Raw genomic sequence first — 19,784 nt, forward strand, 5'->3', positions numbered from 1 at the left:
TCCTTTGCTTTTCGCCTCTCTTCTTTTCACAGCTATTTGTAAGGCCTCCCCAGACAGCCATTTTGCTTTTTTGCATTTCTTTTCCATGTCTTGATGAGCTTCCCTATTCTTACCTCAGGTGGTTTCAGAGATGCTGCCTTCCCTTGTAGCTTTGTCAAAAAGAATCCGCCTGCAATGCAGGAAACACAGGTTCAATCCCTGGGTCAGGAAGATCCCCTGGAGAAGGGAATGGCAACCCACTCCAGTACCCTGGCCTGGAAAATCTCATGGACAGAGGAGCCTGGTAGGCTACAGTCCATGGGGTCGCAAAGAGTCAGACACGACTGAGTGACTTCACTTCACTTTACTGTCATCAAAGAAATGGGAAACACAGAAAGGCTTTGTGCCTGGGAGCCCCACAGGGCCCTGCTCGGCATAAGGAGTGACTGGCAAAGGATGTTTCTCAAAATACTGAAAACACACATGTAGAGAGTTTATGTCAAACCTTTATTTAGCTCAGTCATGAGGGAAGCACCAGAATGACAAAATGATTCCAAGGCTGAGTCAAGAAACAGATGTACCTGTGTGCTTAGTTGCTGAGTCATGTCCAACTCTTTGCAACCCCATGGACTGTAGTCCGCCGGGCTCCTCTGTCCACGGGATTCTCCAGGCAAGAGTACTGGAGGGAGTTGCCATGCCCTCCTCCAGGGGAATACCATCTGAGCCACCAGGGAAGTCCAGAGGTACCTATAGTAAAGACAACAAGACTAGAATAAAACTATCAATTTAGATGCAAAACTAAGTACCTACAGGCAATAAGCTATCATCTTTAGGGTTATTTTCTCTCATAAGCAGAAATTGTTTGCATTGCTCTTGGACAAAAGTTATTTTTAACTTTTTTTTTTTTTAACATATAACTTCTAATTTTTGTTGTAAAATGCCTGGGCCCTATTCATTGGTAAATAGCAAGTTAAAGATACTTGCCTAGAGTCAGATAATCCTGAGATTAGGATTATTAAAATAAGCTTATTAAGTGATACTCTAGCATAACAATAAAAATCATGCCACCATGATTTGGAGAACTTTTTTTAGAGTAACCTCCTCAAAATTTTAGCCTCTGAAATTTACCAGCTGTGAAGACACGCCATGAGGAAAGTTGTGACATTTGGTCTCCACAAATGTCGTAACTACTAAATGATAGTTTCTTTCATTTTATTAGTAATAGTAAAATAGATTGTTTTTCTAGTTGAGCTATTTCAAATCCTAACAGATGATGCTGTAAAAGTGTTGCACTCAATATGCCAGCAAATTTGGAAAACTCAGCAGTGGCCACAGGACTGGAAAAGGTCAGTTTTCATTCCAATCCCAAAGAAAGGCAATGCCAAAGAATGTTCAGACCACCACACAATTGCCCTTATCTCACACTCTAGCAAAATAATCCTCAAAATTCTCTGAGCCAGGCTTCAATAGTATGTAAACCAAGAACTTCCAGATGTTCAAGCTGGATTTAGAAAAGGCAGAGGAATCAGAGATCAAATTGCCAACATCAGTTGGATCATCGAAAAAGCAAGAGAGTTCCAGAAAAACATCTACTTCTGCTTTATTGACTATGCCAAACCCTTTGACTTTGTGGATCACAACAAACTGTGGAAAATTCTTCAAGAGACGGGAATACCAGACCACCCTACCTGCCTCCTGAGAAATCTGTATGCAGGTCAGAAGCAACAGTTAGAACTGAACATGATACAACAGACTGGGTGCAAATCAGGAAAGGAGTATGTCAAGACTGTATATTGTCACCCTGCTTATTTAACTTATACGCAGAATACATCATGCAAAATGCCGGACTGAATGAAGCATAAGCTGGAATCAAGGTTGCCTGGAGAAATATCAATAACCTCAGATATACAGATGACACTACCCTTATGGCATAAAGTGAAGAAGAACTAAAGAGCCTCTTCATGAAAGTGAAAGAGGAGAGTGAAAAAGCTGGCTTAAAATTCAACATTCAAAAAACATCATGGCATCTGGTCCCATCACTTCATGGCAAATAGATGGGGAAACAATGGAAACAGTGACAGATTTTATTTTGGGGGGCTCCAAAATCACTGCAGATGGTGACTGCAGCCATGAAATTAAAAGACGCTTACTCCTTGGAATAAAAGTTATGACCAACCTAGACAGCATATTAAAAAGCAGAGACATTACTTTGCTAACAAAAGTCCATCTAGTCAAGGCTATGGTTTTTCTAGCAGTCTGTATGAATGTGAGAGTTGGACTATAAAAAAAGCTGAATGGTAAAGAATTGATGCTTTTGAATCGTGGTGTTGGAGAGGACTCTTGAGAGTCCTTTGCACTTCAAGGAGATCCAACCAGTCCATCCTAAAGGAAATCAGTCCTGAGTATTCATTGGAAGGACTGATGCTGAAGCTGAAACTCCAATAGTTTGGCCACCTGATGTGAAGAACTGACTCATTGGAAAAGACCCTGATGCTGGGAAAGATTGAAGGCAGGAGGAGAAGGGGACCACAGAGGATGAGATGGTTGGATGGCATCACTGACTCAATGGACATGAGTTTGAGCAAGCTCCAGGTGTTGGTGATGGACAGGGAAGCCTGGCGTGCTGTAGTCCATGGGGTCGCACAAAGTCAGACATGACTGAGCAACTGAATCGACTGAACTGAACTGAACTGAAGGAATAAAAATGATGACAGCCACCTGTGTTCCCAGCACTCTTTTTTTCTTCCCTACCCCCTGCCCCAGCACTCTTTTTACATTTGTTTTCTCACTGAATCACCTCACCAGTCCCATGCGGTAGGTTTTATCATATTTAATTTCTGTAGTTGAGGAAACAAAGAAGCACAGAAAATATGCAACTTGCCCCGAGTATAAATTAGTAGAGCTGTTCGGGAGGGCATTTGGCAGTATGAATCCAAATTTTAAACATATGTACATATCTTTTGACCCAGTTAATCCTCCTTTAAAATCTACCCTAAAGAGATGTTTGCTGTTCAGTACAGCAATGTTTATATTAGCAAAGGAGCAGGAGGAAAGAGAGGGAGGGGAAGAGAAGGAGGAAAGAACAAATCTATGAGTCATCAGACCGAAGTGGTTAAATAAATTGTGATATATCCATATTATGGAATATTAAACAACCTTAAAAATGAATGAGGTAAACCCATCCTTTTTACTGAAGTAGAGTGAAAGTAAGTGAAGTCGCTCAGTCATGTCCGACTCTTTGGGACACCATGGACTATACCCCACCATGCTCCTCTGTCCATGGGATTCTCCAGGCAAGAATACTGGAGTGGGTTGTCATTTCCTTCTCCAGGAGATCTTCCCAACCCAGGGATCAAACCCAGGTCTCCTGCATTGCAGGCAGACGCTTTAACCTCTGGGCCACCAGGGAAGCCCTTATTGAAGTATAGTTGATTTATAACACTGTCAGTTTCAAATATGCAGCTAAGTGATTCAGCCATATTTTTTCAGACTCTTTTCCATTATAGATTATTAGGTAGGTAGGTTTAGTTGCTAAGTTGTGTCCGACTTTTGAGACCGTACAGACTGTAGCCCACTAGGCTCCTCTGTCCATGGGATTTCCCAGGCAGGAATGCTGGAGTGGGTTGTCTTTCTCTTCTCCAGGGGATCTTCCTGACCCAGGGATCGAACCCAGGTCTCCTGCATGGCAGGCAGACGCTTTACCAACTGAGCCACCAGGGATTGCAAGATAGTCCCATGTGCTGTGCTATAAATCCTTGTTCCTTGTCTACTTTATATATAATGATGTGTATCTGTTAATCCCATGCTCCTAGTTTATCCATCTTCCCCTTCTGTAGCCATGTTTGTTTTCTATGTCAGTGAATCTCTTTGTTTTATAAATAAATTCATTTGTATTATTTTTTAGATTCCACATATAAGTGATATCATATAATATTTGTCTTTATCCAACTTCATTTATGACGATGTCTGGGTCCATCCATGTTGCTGCAAAGGGCAATATTTCATTCTCCTTTTGGGCTAATATTTCATTGTAGGTATACACCACATCTTCTTTATCCATTCATCTGTTGATGGACATTTAGGTTGCTTCCATGACTTAGCTATTGTAAATAGTTCTGTTATGAACACTGGGGTGCATGTATTTTTTTGAATTGGAGTTTTTGTCTTTTCCACATGTATGCCCAGGAATGGGATTGCTGGATCATATGGTAGCTCTACTTTAAGGAACCTCCATGCTGTTCTCCATAGCGACTGTATTCTGCCCACTTTCTGATTGGACTGTTTGGTATTTCTGATATTGAGTTGTGTGAACTGTTTGTATATTTTAGAAATTGAGCCCTTGTCGATCACCTTGTTTGCAAATATGTTGTTTTTTCATCTTGTTTATGCTGAGATAAACCCATTCTTACCTCCAAGATATTTTGCTCAGGGAAAAATGGAATTTTCAGAATAATGCATTCATGTAAAGTACAATGTGCTTTTGAAAGGCTGGATAGGACATACATCAACAGTTGATGGTGGTTACCTAAGGCCGAGGGAGAGGAATGGGGGAAGTGGAAGAAGATAAAAGAGGAGAGCTTTCCCTTTCATTCTATACTTATATATGTCTAGAACCATTTATAATAGAGATTGATTGTTTCAGTTCAGTTCAGTTCATTTCAGTCGCTCAGTCGTGTCCGACTCTTTGCGACCCCATGAATCACAGCACGCCAGGCCTCCCTGTCCATCACCAACTCCCGGAGTTCCCTCAAACTCATGTCCATCGGGTCGGTGATGCCATCCAGCTGTCTCATCCTGTATCATCCCCTTTTCCTCCTGCTCCCAATCCCTCCCAGCATCAGAGTCTTTTCCAATGAGTCAGCTCTTCGCATGAGGTGGCCAAAGTACTGGAGCTTCAGCTTTAGCATTATTCCTTCCAAAGAACACCCAGGGCTGATCTCCTTTAGAATGTTTACACAATGTTAATTGATTGTTTACACAATGTTAAAAAAAAATAGTTAGTGGTCAGAGTTCAAGAAGAATAACTTGCTAGAGATTATCCACCTAGTAAAGGCAATTTAATGAAATGTTGACATGTCAGTTACTCAGTCATGTCCAACTCTTTGTGACCCTATGGACTGTAGCCTGCCAGGTTCCTGTGTCCATGGGATTCTCCACGTAAGAATACTGGAGTGGGTAGCTATTCCCTTCTCCAGAGGATCTTCCCAACCCAGGGATTAAACCCAGGTCTGCTGCATTGCAGGCAGATTCTTTACTCTCTGAGCCACCAGGGAAGCAATTTAAGTTACAATTCAAACTCAGGTCTGGCTGGCTTAAAAGCTATAGGCTTTAATAAATTATTCACCCAGCTGACCACCCATGGCTGCATCTACTTAGGGCTGTTATTGAAGACTTGTCTACCATGTCAGTCGGGGAGAGATTTCCTTGAGACGAAGGATTAGGACCTGCTTTGCTTTTCCCAAGATACTGGTGTCGTTTGTTTTCTTCTGAAACAATGAGAATTCTGGAACAGAACATAAAAGGTTTTTATTTTGACCACCAAGAAATTCAACATCAAATCTAGCATCTGAATCCCATATTATGGTGAGTCCTTGGTGGCTCAGACAGTAAAGAATCCGCCTGCAATGCAGGAGACTCAGGTTCGATCCCTGGGTCAGGAAGATTCCTGGAAAAGGGAGTGGCGACAGAGGAGCCTGGAAGGCTACAGTCCATGGGGTCGCAAAGAGTCAGACATGACTGAGCAACTAACACTACCGCTACCTTCAAGGTAAACATTCGGTTTCAGGCACAAAAGTTGCACATTCGTGGAGCTCACTCACCCCGCTGAGTCAGCCACTGCCATGGCTGGAAGGCCAATCTGCCAGCCCCAGTGTGGTACTAGCCTTTGAAGAGACCAGCCGCTTGGTAACAGGTTGACCACGCTGGACCGTTTCCACCTGGAAAGACAGAAATTCATCTTGCCTGGGATTCCACCTATGGATGTTCCTCTCCAGCCCTCAGTCCCTCAGGGTAGCATTACTATTCAAGGATTTAGAGGGCTTAATCCTCTGAAATGAAATCTCTCCAAACAGAATAGAACCTAGGGATCCACTTGACAGCAAAGGAAATGCAATTAACCATGAGAACCAATGAGACTCCCCCACGACCAAGAAGCCGCTGGCTTGGCACTTCCCTGGTGGCACAGTGGCTAAGATTCTGTGCTCCCAAGGCAGGAAGCCCAGGTTCAGGAACTAAATCTCACATGCCACAGTTCAGTTCAGTTCAGTCGCTCAGTCACGTCCAACTCTTTGCAACCCCATGGACTGCAGCACGCCAGGCTTCCCTGTCCATCACCAGCACCTGGAGCTTGCTCAAACTCATGTCCATTGAGTCGGTGATGCCATCCAACCATCTCATCCTCTGTCGTACCCTTCTCCTCCTGCCTTCAATCTTTCCCAGCATCAGGGTCTTTTCCAATGAGTCAGTTCTTTGCATCAAGTGGCCAAAGGATTGGAGCTTCAGCTTCAGCATCAGTCCTTCTAATGAATATTCAGGATTGATTGGTTTTATCTCCTTGCAGTGCAAGGGACTCTCAAGAATCTTCTCCAGCACCACAGTTAGAAAGCATCAATTCTTCAGCGCTCAGCCTTCATCATAGTCCAACTCTCAGATCCGTACATGTCTATGGCAAGTAGTAGTAGACAGACTACTTGACTAGACAGGCTTTTGTCGGTGAGGTAATGCCTCTGCTTTTTAATATTCTGCCTAGGTTTGTCATAGCTTTTCTTCCAAGGAGCAAGCGTCTTTTAATTTCATAGCTGCAGTCACCATCCATGGTGACTTTGGAGGGAATAAAGTAACATCTGTCACTGTTTCCATTGTTTTCCCATCTATTTGCCATGAAGTGATGGGAACAGATGCCATCATCTTACTTTTTTGAATGTTGAGTTTTCAGCCAGCTTTGTTCACTCTCCTCGTTCACTTTCATCAGGAGGCTCTTTAGTTCCTGTTTGCTTTCTGCTATAAAGCTGGTGTCGTCTGCATTTCTGAGGTTATTGATATTTCTCCCAGCAACCTTGATTCCAGCTTGTGCTTCATCCATCCGGCATTTTGCATGATGTTCTCTTCGTATAAGTTAAATAAGCAAGGTGACAATATACAGCCTTGACACACTCCTTTCCCGATTTGGAACCAGTCTGTTGTTCCATGTCTGGTTCTAACTGTTGCTTCTTGACCTGCATACAGATCTCCCAGGAGGCAGGTAAGGTGGTCTGGTATTCCCATATCTTGAAGAATTTTTTAGTTTGTTGTGATCCACAAAGTCAAAGGCTTTGGCATAGTCAATAAAGCAGAAGTAGATGTTTTTCTGGAACTCTCTTGCTTTTCTGATGATCCAACAGATGTTGGCAATTTGATCTCTGATTCCTCTGCCTTTTCTAAATCCAGCTTAAACATGTGGAAGTTTTCGGTTCACATACTGTTTAAGCCTAGCTTGGAGAATTTTGAGCATTACTTTACCAGCGTGTGAGATGAGTGCAATTGTGTGGTAGTTTGAATATTCTTTGACATTGCCTTTCTTTGGGATTGGAATGGAAACTGGCCTTTTCCAGTCCGGTGGCCCCTGATGCGTTTTCCAAATTTGCTGGCATATTGAGTGCAACACTTTCACAGCATCATCTTTTAGGATTTGAAATAGCTCACCTGGAATTCCATCACCTCCACTAGCTTTGTTCATAGTGATGCTTCCTAAGGCCCACTTGACTTCACATGCCAGGATGTCTGACTCTAGGTGAGTGATCACACCATCGTGGTTATCTGGGTCGTGAAGATCTTGTTTGTGTAATTCTTCTGTGTATTCTTGCCACCTCTTCTTAATATCTTTTGCTTCTGTTCAGTTCAGTTCAGTTCAGTCACTCAATCATGTCCAACTCTTTGCGACCCCATGAATAGCAGCACGCCAGGCCTCCCTGTCCATCACCAACTCCCGGAGTTCACTCAAACTCACATCCATCGAGTCGGTGATGCCATCCAGCCATCTCATCCTCTGTCGTCCCCTTTTCCTCCTGCCCCCAATCCCTCCCAGCATCAGAGTCTTTCCAGTGAATCAACTCTTCACATGAGGTGGCCAAAGTACTGGAGCTTCAGCTTTAGCATCATTCCCTCCAAAGAACACCCAGGGCTGATCTCCTTCAGAATGGACTGGTTGGATCTCCTTGCAGTCCAAGGGACTCTCAGGAGTTTTCTCCAACACCACAGTTCAAAAGCATCAATTCTTCATCGCTCAGCTTTTTTCACAGTCCAACTCTCACATCCGTATACTTCTGTTAGGTCCATAACATTTCTGTCCTTTATTGTGCCCATCTTTGTATGAAATATTCCCTCAGTATCTCTAATTTTCTTGAAGAGATCTCTAGTCTTTCCCATTCTATTGTTTTCTTCTATTTCTTTGCACTGATTGCTGAGGAATATCCTTGCTATTGCTATTGCTTATCTCTCCTTGTTATTCTTTCAAACGCTGCATTCAGATGGATATACCTTTTCTGTTCTCCTTTGCCTTTCTCTTCCCAGGTATTTGTAAGGCCTCCTCAGAGAACCATTTTTCCTTTTTGCATTTCTCTTTCTTGGGGATGGTTCTGATCGCTGCCTCCTGTACAATGTCATGAACCTCTGTCCATAGTTCTTCAGGCACTCTGTCTATTAGTTCTAATCCCTTGAATCTATTTGTCACTTCTACTATATAATTATAAGGAATTTGATTTAGGTCATACCTGAATGGTCTAGTGGTTTTCCCTACTTTCTTCAATTTAAGTTTGAATTTTGCAATAAGGTCTTATTTTTTGCTGACTGTATAGAGCTTCTTCATCTTTAGGCTGCAAAGAATATAATTAATCTGATTTCAGTATTGACTATTTGGTGATATCCATGTGTAGAGTCATCTCTTGTGTTGTTGGAAGAGAGTGGTGTTTGCTATGACCAGTGTGTTCTCCTGGCAGAACTCTGTTAGCCTTTGCCCTGCTTCCTTTTGTACTCCAAGGCCAAATTTGCCCATTACTCCACATATTTCTTGACTTCCTGCTTTTGCATTCCAGTCCCCTATGATGAGAAGGACGTCTTTTTGGGGGGTGTTAGTTCTAGAAGGTCTTGTAGGTCTTCACAGAACCATTCAACTTCAGCTTCTTCAGCATTACTGGTCGGGGCATAGACTTGGATTACTGTAATGTTGAATGGTTTGCCTTGGAAACGAACAGAGATCATTCTGTTGTTTTTGAGACAGAAAATGCCACATGTCACAACTAGAAATTCCACTTGCCGTGAGTAAAAGATCCCACATGTCCCCTCCCTCTTGATCCTGCCTCCCGTACCTGTGGCTGATTCACACTGATGTAGGGTAGAAGCCCACACAAGTCTGTAAAGCAGTTATCCTCCACTTAAAAATAAAAAAGATCCCACATGCTGTAACAGAGACCGAAGATCTCGTGTGCCACAAGTTAAGACCTGGCACAATCAAACAAATGAATATGAAAATCAAACAAACAAGCAGAGAGAATGGAGCCAGTGCTACTGGAAAGGCCAGCCACTGAACATTTACAACTGTGTCCCTTGCTGGGCTTTGCTCTTGGCTACAGGCAGCCAGCTCTTCCCAGGGGCAGCCCATGTCAGAAATATGACTAGTTCATAGCTGTCAGTCTTTTAAAAATGGAAAACTTCCCTTTAAAACAGATAAATTTATAAAGCCCTTCTTCAAATAGATTTCTGGGTAGACATCCTCAGGGTTCAGCAAAGACGTGAGCTAACTATAATTATCATAGAGTGTAGCTGGGGAGGTGGTTCTCTCCGAACCCAAGCTGGAGTTGAAAGGCCACAGCGGCAGGTGTTGCCTGCTTTTTAAGATTCTCTTAACCCACGTGTGCAGCTGCACAACCTGCCCCCCAGTCTGGGGGCCATGCTTGTTTAGGTTCTCAAAACAACATGCTCTGCCCTCTTCCCCTTCCTCCCCTCATACCTAGATCCTGGCTCTGAGGGTTGTTTGTTGCTGGTTTTTTTTTTTTTTTTTATCCTGACCCCAGCTATCTGATCTTCCTTTTTATCTCAAATCATAATCTCTTCAGTTTGCAAAGTTAGAGCCTCCATTTGCTCGCTGTGTCTTCTGAAGGCTTGTTTTCTAAGGAGTTAAACATCAAGTATATTGTCAAAGCTATGGTTTTTCCAGTAGTCATGTACGGATGTGAGAGCTGGCCCATAAAGATAGCTGAGAGCCAAAGAACTGATGATGCTTTTGAACTGTGGTGTTGGAGAAGACTCTTGAGAGTCCCTTGGACTGCAAGGAGATCCAACCAGTCTATCCTAAAGGAAATCAACCCTGAATATTCATTGGAAGGACTGATGCTGAGGCTCCAATACTTTGGCCACCTGATGCAAACAGCCAGCTCATGGTAAAAGCCCCTGATGCTGGGAAGGACTGAGGGCAGGAGGAGAAGGGGATGACAGAGGATGAGATGGTTGAATGGCATCACTGACTCAATGGATGTGAGTCTGAGCAAACTCTGGGAGATAGTGAAGGACGGGGGAACCTGGCGTGCTACAGTCCATGGGGTCGCAAAGAGTCAGACATGACTTAGTGATGGAACAACATAAGGTCAAGTGGCTCCTCGATATACCTGGAGGGGGCAGTTGGGTTTTAGATGGCAAGAAGGGGGAGCAGCATAACTTCCCGGCGTGGCGGGGCTTCCTTTCAAAGCGTGTGCGCTCCAGTTCCCGCAGGTGCCTGCCCCTGGGTCTTAAAATCACAGTGCTCTGCGCTGTGTCTGAGGAGGAGGACTATTAGAACTGTCTGAAAGCCTTTTTTCTTTTTCTGTAAGTGACTCTTAAGACTCAATTCCATAACATAGGAAACTGAAGAGCCCCCACCTCAGAAAGATAATTATGTAAAAGCTAGAGCTCATGCCATCTCTATGCGTGTATGATTCCCTTATCTCTGAGTGAAGTAACTTAATTAGTAACTCAATGAGCTTAATTGGTGTGTATTAGAAACAGAAAAAATAATCGCTAATATGATTGCTTGGAGCTTAAATGAAAGCCTAGCTCTGCTCTTTTTGAGCTATAATTAATTTGTGTTTGTTGTGAAATATGAGTACCTTTTGAGTGCGTCCAAATACAGAAAGGGTCTCAATGTGCAGAATTGTGCTTGCAGTTAGGTATGCCAGGGGGCGCTATGGCCCAAGATTTATATTTACTCTTAAATCCTCTGGGTTTGGGTAAAGCAATTTTAAATAGTATTAGCCCAGAATTTTTTTAATAAAAATAATAAAATGTTGTCTTCTAAGGGCTTTCTGTTTTCTTGGCACACATTCCCCTTTGTTTTCCTATCTCCCATTCACAATTGGCCCATCCTTTCCCTCTCTTTCATTCTATATTATCTCCCTTTTTTAAAAAAAAATTAGGTTGTCTCCCTCTTATATTAGTAGTTTGTCCCTTTACTTAACCTTTCTGCAAATCCAGTACTGAGGGCTGGAACTCTTCCTTTTTGAGATAACATATATGCTAATTATTAACCAACAGAGACTGCCCAGAAGAGCACACGTCCTGAGAAATGGTATCAGTCAACACTCCTGGGAACAGAGTTTGTGAGCCGAGGTTGGAATATGGGTTCTGATAAGTGTAGGAGTACATCTGAGAGCAGCCAGATAAAGCTTTTGGAACTGAGGCCACACAGTAAAATTCAGGTCACATAGTTTGTATGGTCGGATCTCAAATGCCCAGCCTCGTGTGCTCAAGAGGAACTCCCCAAAGGCTGCCATGGTGTCGCCTCACTTCTTGGACCTACAGCTCCTAACTTTGGATTATATGATAAAGATGAGTGCGCCACATCCACAAAGCCTAGGCTAAACTGCAAATTTTACCGGGGCAAGAAATGACCTTTTTTGGTTTCTTCATTGGTTTATTGGCATAAATTACCATACAATGCCATCTGAAAGAGCTTCGCTGATGGCTCAGCTGGTAAAAAATCCACCTGCAATGCAGGAGACACGGTTCGATCTGGGTCAAGAAGATCCCCTGGAGGAGGAAGATGACAACCCACTCCCGTATTCTTGCCTGGAGAATCCCATGGACAGAGGAGCCTGGAGGGCTGCAAGCCGAAGGGTTGCAAAGAGTTGAACATGACTGAGCAAATACACACGCATACTGCCATCTCAAAAGTAGAGTGAGCTTCTCTGGAGCACAGAACAAACAGATTAATGGGGAAGCAGAGAAGATGGGGGCATCTGGCAGGAGAGGAAAAGCTAAATCAGGTGGCGTGCCTAACCCCAAAACTAGGAGTAAGAAAAGAAACCTGACTCCAGGATGGGACTGTCCTGATTCCAGAGAATGTGCCGCTATCTTCCTGGTCAAGAAGCAGGAAAGAGGTTTATTTTTCTATTTTCTCTTCTCCACCTCTACCTTGATATCTTCATCTTCTGCCCTCCTTTTCTCTTGGCTCTCTCCCCTATTTTTGTCTTAGAAATAGAGGTCATGGATTCACAGAACAATAGATCTGGAAATGGGACTTCAGAGTCACCTCTTCCAACCTCTTGAATAAATGATCCGTGAGCCCAGAAAGGTAGTGACTTGCCATGCTAAGTAGTGGCAGTGGTGTATTTTGAATATAGCCCAAAAAACTGGGGCTTTTTCCATCAACACTATGCTGCCTCCCTCTGGAAGAATTTTTAGGACAATGAAAAAAAAGGTAATAAAATATTAGACCCTATCAGGAAAGAGGCAAGAGGTAGGAGAAGGCGATCAGGAAACTAGGAAGGAGAAAAGGAGAGAAAATCAGATGGATGGAGGGATAGAGACACGGGATGTGCTGAGCTACAATGATTATTAGCTACCACCTAGTACTAAACTAAACCAGTTAAAATAATGTTGGGGGTTCTATTCCTATTTACCCCAGAAAAGCGAAAAATGTCCACAAAAAGATTTGCACAAGAATGTCCATAGCAGCTTTATATATAATATTCAAAATCTGAAAACAGACCACGTGTCCATTAATAGGAGAAGGAACAAGCAACCTATGATACAGATGTTCAGTGGAATGCTGCTATTCATATGAACAAGAATGAATCTGGCAGATATTATACAGAGCAAAGGGAACTAGACCCCAAAGAATGTGTACTCTCTGATTCCACTCATATGAAGCGCTAGAACAGACAAAACTAATCAGCAGTGGAAAAAAATTGAAGGGTAATTGCCTGTTTTTGGGGGGGAGGAATGACAGTGGTGGGGAAGAGACTTGAAGGGAACTTTTTGGTATAATGTTCTGCTGTATGTCTCGTCAAGGGTTTGGGTTACATAGGGGTATGTATTTGTCAAAACCCGTGGAAAAATGTACTGAAGATCTGTGCATTTCATGAAGTATAAATTTTATCTCAAGAGAAAGAAAACAATACTAGAGTCTAAGTTAATGATATGCATGCGAAGGTGTTTATGGGGAAGGAATATGGCAATTTGCTTTGAAATGTATAAAAATAAGATGAATTGATAGATCAGTTCAGTTCAGTCGCTCAGTCATGTCCGACTCTTCGTGACTCCATGAACTGCAGCATTCCAGGCCTCCCTGTCCATCACCAACTCCCAGAGTTTACCCAAACTCATGTCCATTGAGTTGGTGATGCCATCTAACCATCTCATCCTCTGTTGTCCCCTTCTCCTCCTGCCCTCAGTCTTTCCCAGCATCAGGGTCTTTTCAAATGAGTCAGCTCTTCACATCAGGTGGCCAAAATATTAGAGTTTCAGCTTCAACATCAGTCCTTCCAATGAACACCCAGGACTGATCTCCTTTAGGATGGACTGGCTGGATCTCCTTGCAGTCCAAGGGACTCTCAAGAGTCTTCTCCAATACCACAGTTCAAAAGCACCAATTCTTCTGTGCTCAACTTTCTTTATAGTCCAACTCTCACATCCATACATGACCACTAGAAAAACCATAGCTTTGACTAGACAGACCTTTGTTGACAAAGTAATGTCTCTGCTTTGTAATATGCTGTCTAGGTTGGTCACAACTTTCCTTCCAAGGAGTAAACATCTTTTAATTTCATGGCTGCAGTCACCATCTGCAGTAATTTTGGAGCCAAAAAAATAAAGTCTAACACTGTTTCCCCATCTATTTGCCATGAAGTGATGGGACCGGATGCCATGATCTTAGTTTTCTGAATGTTGCTGGAGGGATGAAAAATAATGTGATAAAGCAAGTGTGTAGTAAAATGGTTGTTGTGCAATACAGGTGGTGGGTGTCTAGGTGTTCACAGTAAAATTCTTGCAACTTTTCTGCATGTTTGAAATTTTTCATTAAAAAATGGTAAGGAAAGCTCACTTAAGGACATAGTACATTTTTTTAAAAAAAGAAAGATTAAAATGCTGCACATGAGGATTTTTATCTGGATTTTCCCTGAACATAGGCATCTGGAGGGGCAGTGAGGAGAGAAACAACATTCCTTGATGAATATTTCTGGACGAGGCTTGTGAGCTAGTGAGCCAAGCTTTCCTAAGTTTCTCTCCAGCCTTTTGGCACTCCTTCCTTCCTGCCTACATTTTCTGTCTTTCTCATATTCCCCATCACTTGCAGTCAGATTTGTGACGATACAACCTTAGTATTTTATCAGTTGTCACAACCCTGGGTCATTGATTTTCAAGCAATCCACATGCCACCAGCCAGCTCTGCTCCAGCCAGATACTAAGTCCTTCAAGTTGCTTTCAGAACACGAGTCAGCGAGCAGATCTGAGCCTGGACTGGGCGGTGCTGGTTTCAATGGGCAGAATTACCTCATGGTCTGGGGCCCTGGGACTCAAGACCTTCAGGGCTGCAACAAAGATGAGATGATCACCCTGGCATTGGCAGTTGCCAGCTCACATTCACAAGAGTTCATTTTTTTAAGCTATGATAGTAAATCAATTAAATAGATTTTACATTCTACTTAGTATGTAACTGTCTTTATTTGTAAATATCCAATAATGTTAAAAATCAAATTCCACAGATAAAATGCTCTGAAACACTTTGTCTTTAACAAAAATTGGCTGGAAACCCACATATATTTAATATATAGTTCATGAGAACTATACATGTGTAAATGAAGAAAAATCACGTCAGCTAAACTCCAGCCTGTGACCTTCACGGGTGGGAGGTCCCAGGCGCTCACCATGATGTCTCAGGGTATAGACCAAGTCATTTTCCTTGGATTGTGGTACTGTCTTTCTGAACATTTCTGCTGAGGAAGGAACTGTACCTTTCCTTTGATTGGTATTTTTCTTTTTCACTATGAATTAAGGTAGTGATACTGATTATACAAACCAGATGTAAAAATCATCCTCTTGTCTTTAAAGACTCATATAGCTATCTAGTAGTGTGTATGAAAGTGTTAGTCACTCAGTCATGTCTGACTCTTTGCAATCCTATGGACTGTAGCCTTCCAGGCTCCTCTGTCCATCGGATTCTCCAGGAAAGAATACCGGAGTGGGTAGCCATTCCCTTCTCCAGGAGATCTTTCCTAACACAGGGCTCAAACCCAGGTCTTCTGCATTGCAGGCAAATTCTTTACCATCTGAGCCATGAGGGAAGCCCATAGCTACCTATGTGTATTGTAAATATTCAATAGTCTCCTGAATGACAGAATTCAATGGAAGTAGATAATAGATCTTACCATTAAATTCCCATTTAAACCATCTTTTTCCTGGCATCTAAGGAAAAAGAACCACTAATTCCACAGTAATAGAGGACAATTATTTTATGGATTATGGTAACTAGTAATGCTCATTTTTAAATATTTGGTCTCCTGACTCTAGATACCAGAAGTGAAATAAATACTTTGAAGTAATTTGTAGAAGCTACTGTTCTCCCAAAATGTAATGATATAAATGGCTTCTTTCCACTAAGAATTCCAGTAAAATTCTCATGTGCAGAGTATGTAAGGGAATTGCCAAACTACCTGAATGTCTGGCATGCCCAAAACATTCCACGCCCTGACTCATTTTACACAGAACAATAGAATCACGATGTAAATGAGAATCGTGAAGCACTTTGCTTGTAGTTTCCCAAGGAACTTGCCACATCTGATTTCTCACTCATCACACCCTAAACATGTGATGTTCCTTTGTGCCTGAGTTTTAAACATGCTGTGCCCTCTGCCTAGAAAGCCTATCCACCCTTAATCTGCTTTGCAAATCCTCAGTCATCCTTAAGAATGCATCGTAAATGTTACCTCCTCCGTGAAACCTATCCTGGCTCATACAAGCAGAATTAGGTCATTCTCCTCCGTTGCTCTATAGTTTCCTTCTTTTATAATTAATTTATTTCCCTATTTATCTGTTTCTTTGGCTGCACCAGGTCTTAGTTACAGCACGCGGGATCTTCTAGGTGTGGCAGTATGTAGACTCTAGTTCCCTGACCAGGGATTGAACCCCGACCCTGCATAGGGAGCATGGAATCTTAACCACTGGACCACCAGGGAAATCCCCTCTATAGTTTCTTGATCATACTGCTGTTATAACACATACACAAACCTATTATTTGCTTACATATGTAATTATTTGTCATTATTTGTTTACATCTCTCTCTACATTAAACTCTGAGTCCGCAAACATGTCCTGTTTTTATTTTGTCCTCAATAATAATGTGGTACAAGGAACACATGATGGTTGGCAGACTATAAGAACCAATGACATTCTGATTCCTCAATTATAAACTTCAAGAGCATGGATACATCTGATCCTTGCTCATTTCTTATACCTTCCAAGGTAGAACTCATTTCCTTGCACATAACAGGAAAAAAAAAAAAGACTGAAGGAAAGATATGACTGCAAAATTGACAAAATCTTTCTTTCAGCTTATCCTATACTATTTTAATCCAGATTATATAGTATTTTCACTATATATATATATATATATGGACTTCCCTGGTGGCTCAGACAGTAAAGCGTCTGTCTATAATGCGGGAGACCCGGGTTCGATCCCTGGGTCAGGAAGATCCGCTGGAGAAGGAAATGGCAATCCACTCCAGTACTATTGCCTGGAAAATCCGATGGACAGAGGAGCCTGGTAGGCTACAGTCCATGAGGCCGCAAAGAGTCGGACAGGACTGAGCGACGTTCCTGTATCATATACATATATATCTCCATATTTTATAGTATTTTCACCAAAAAGGAAAGAATGGTCATAACTAAAAAATTTTCCAGTTGTACATAGAGGATAAGAGGAGATTTAAAATCTAGACCGTTTATGGCTTTAAAAGTCCCACACTCTGTCCTGTCTTACTAGAAGTGTCCAGATTTTCAGGATCACAGAAACCATATTCCCACCAGTGTCTCTGCAAAAAGTAAGTTGGAGTGAAGACTGTTTGTATCATCTCTCCTCTACATCTTGGCCTCTTTTTTTTTTTTCCCTAACCCCAAGGTGTAGAGCCAAAGTCATAAACTGGCAGCCCAACCACAAACCTGTTTTGCTCAGAGAGTGTTTTTATGTTTTTAAGTTAGCTGCCAACATGAAAATTCAGATACCAGCTTCTCTCAGAAAATCCTATCTGGATGATTCCCAACCCCTTGTCCCCCATGGCAGTGATCAGCTGAGCTGAGTAATAGGGGTTCCTGTTAACGGGGACCGCTTCACTCATTTGCTGGGGGCTTCCCATGTGGCACAGTGGTAAAGAATCCACCTGCCAATGCAGGAGACACAGGAGATGTGGCTTTGAACCCTGGGCAGGAAAGATCCCCTGGAGGAGGAAACAGCAGGCTACTCCAGTATTCTTGCCTGAAAAATCCCAGGGACAGAAGAGCCTAGTGGGCTAGGGTCCTTGGGGTCACAAAGAGTCAGACCTAGCTGAGGGACTGAGCATGTGCTGGAGCACCAGAAACATCTGAGTGTGCCTCTTGGTGTAGGGGAAGCTGCAGGCTGGCACCATACAGCAGACCTAGCGCTGAATACCAACCCAGAGTCAAGGCTTTGCTTGACCATCCTCATTCCTCTCTCAGACCCCATGGAGAACTCGTGCAACTCATGGCCCTCTTGGGGCCTCAGTTTCCTCATCAACCACCTGAGGGTACACCACCCCTCCCCGAGACCTCACAATTATAACAGCTACTAAATTCCATTCTTCCTTAAGCTTATTTGAATTGGATTTTCATCATTCATTATCAGAAATTCTCTTTTATGACCCATTCTCCTAGGGAACTGGTTAGAAAAAATCTAAGACATCTTTAACTCGGTTTTCCTAGCATTCAGTTCATGACCAACCTAGTGAATTCTGTTTCCATCATAGTCACCATCTCTTCACTGTCCAAGCTAATATCATCTACCTTTCTCAAGGCTATTGTGGTAGTCTTTTAACTGGTCTCCCAGCCTCCAGACTCTACCCATTCCCCTCACTTATATCCCACTGATAGACCTATTTTCCAGCAGAATAAATCTCAGTATGTAATTTCCCTCTTTACAAAGTTTCCACAGGTACCCAGGGCTTCCAAAATAAGAAACAAAAATTCTTTATTAGTTTGGCAGGTCTGTCGTAACAAAGTGCTACAGACCAAATAACTTGAACAACAGAAATTTATTTTCTCACATTTCTGAAGCCTGGAAATCCAAAATTCGAGTGCTGCCAGGGTTGATTTCTTCTGAGGCCTCTTTTCTTGGCTTGTAAGTGCCCATCTTCTCCCTATATCTTCATATGGTCTTCCCTCTGCATATCTGTGTCCTCATCTCTTCCTGAGATAAGAATGTATTGCTATAAATTTCCCTCTTAGAGCTGCTTTTGCCTCATCCCATAGGTTTTGGATTGTTGTGTTTTCATTATCATTTTTCTCTAGGCATTTTGTGATGGCCTCTTTCATTTCTTCAATGATCCAATGGTTGTTTGGTAACATATCGGTTAGCCTCCATGTGTTTGTTTTTTACAGTTTTTTCCCCCTTATAGTTGATCTCTAATCTCATAGCATTGTACTCAGGAAAGATGCTTGATATGATTTCAACTTTCTTGAATTTACTGATGCTTGCTTTGTGGCCCAGTACGTGATCTATCCTGGAGAATGTTCCAGGTGCACTTGAGAAGAATGTGTATTCTGCTACTTTTGGATGGGATGCTCTGTAAGTATCAGTTATGTCCATCCGGTCTAACATGTCATTTAAGGCCTGTGTTTCCTTATTGATTTTCTTTCTGGATGATCTGTCCATTAATGTAAGTGGCATATTAAAGTCTCTCACTATTATTGTGCTACTATCAATTTCTTTTTTTAATAGAGGTTAGTACTTGCCTTATGTACTAAGGTGCTCCTCTTCTTACAAGGACACCACCTTGGTGTATTAGATTAAGGCCCACTCAATCTCATCAATCTCATCTTCATGTTCAACCGAATATCCCTATTGATATAGTTTAATCCTCAGAGCACAAAGTTTGTACCTCTCATAATGCACCCTATTTCTGTCTTGTATGAAATTAGCTTTCAGATCCCCCCCTCCCATTTCTTTTTTCACCCTTTTTCTTCTCCACATGCAGGCAGATAATCCATTCTGTGTTTGTTGCCTTAAAAGAATGTGATAAAGCAGAAAAGTGAGAGAAAAAGGTTTCCAGTATAACATAAATGGCTCACAGTAAAAAACAAAAGATTTAGAAGGAAACATTATTTGTCATAGTAAGATTCCCCACCCTACCTGCTTAGTCTTCGCAGATCAGAGGGTTCTCAGGGCTAAAAGTAAAGATGGCAGGGGGAGCAAATGAGGAGAACCAACACGTCAATTGATTCTAGAGAGAAGAGGCATTTTATATTGTGTCTCACATAGGACCTTGGGGACACAGAGTAAGACTCCACAA

General features: G+C 42.3%; 1 non-coding gene across 1 annotated transcript; it reads right to left on the reverse strand.

Annotated features, from left to right (window-relative positions):
- Positions 1-3,626: 3,626 nt before the first annotated feature.
- TRNAG-GCC (transfer RNA glycine (anticodon GCC)) lies at positions 3,627-3,699 on the reverse strand. The gene has a single exon. It is a non-coding gene; the product is annotated as a tRNA-Gly (tRNA).
- Positions 3,700-19,784: the final 16,085 nt, after the last annotated feature.

The sequence above is a fragment of the Capricornis sumatraensis genome, chromosome 5 (assembly GCF_032405125.1).
Source record: "Capricornis sumatraensis isolate serow.1 chromosome 5, serow.2, whole genome shotgun sequence".
In the NCBI taxonomy this organism is placed as follows: Eukaryota; Metazoa; Chordata; class Mammalia; order Artiodactyla; family Bovidae; genus Capricornis; species Capricornis sumatraensis.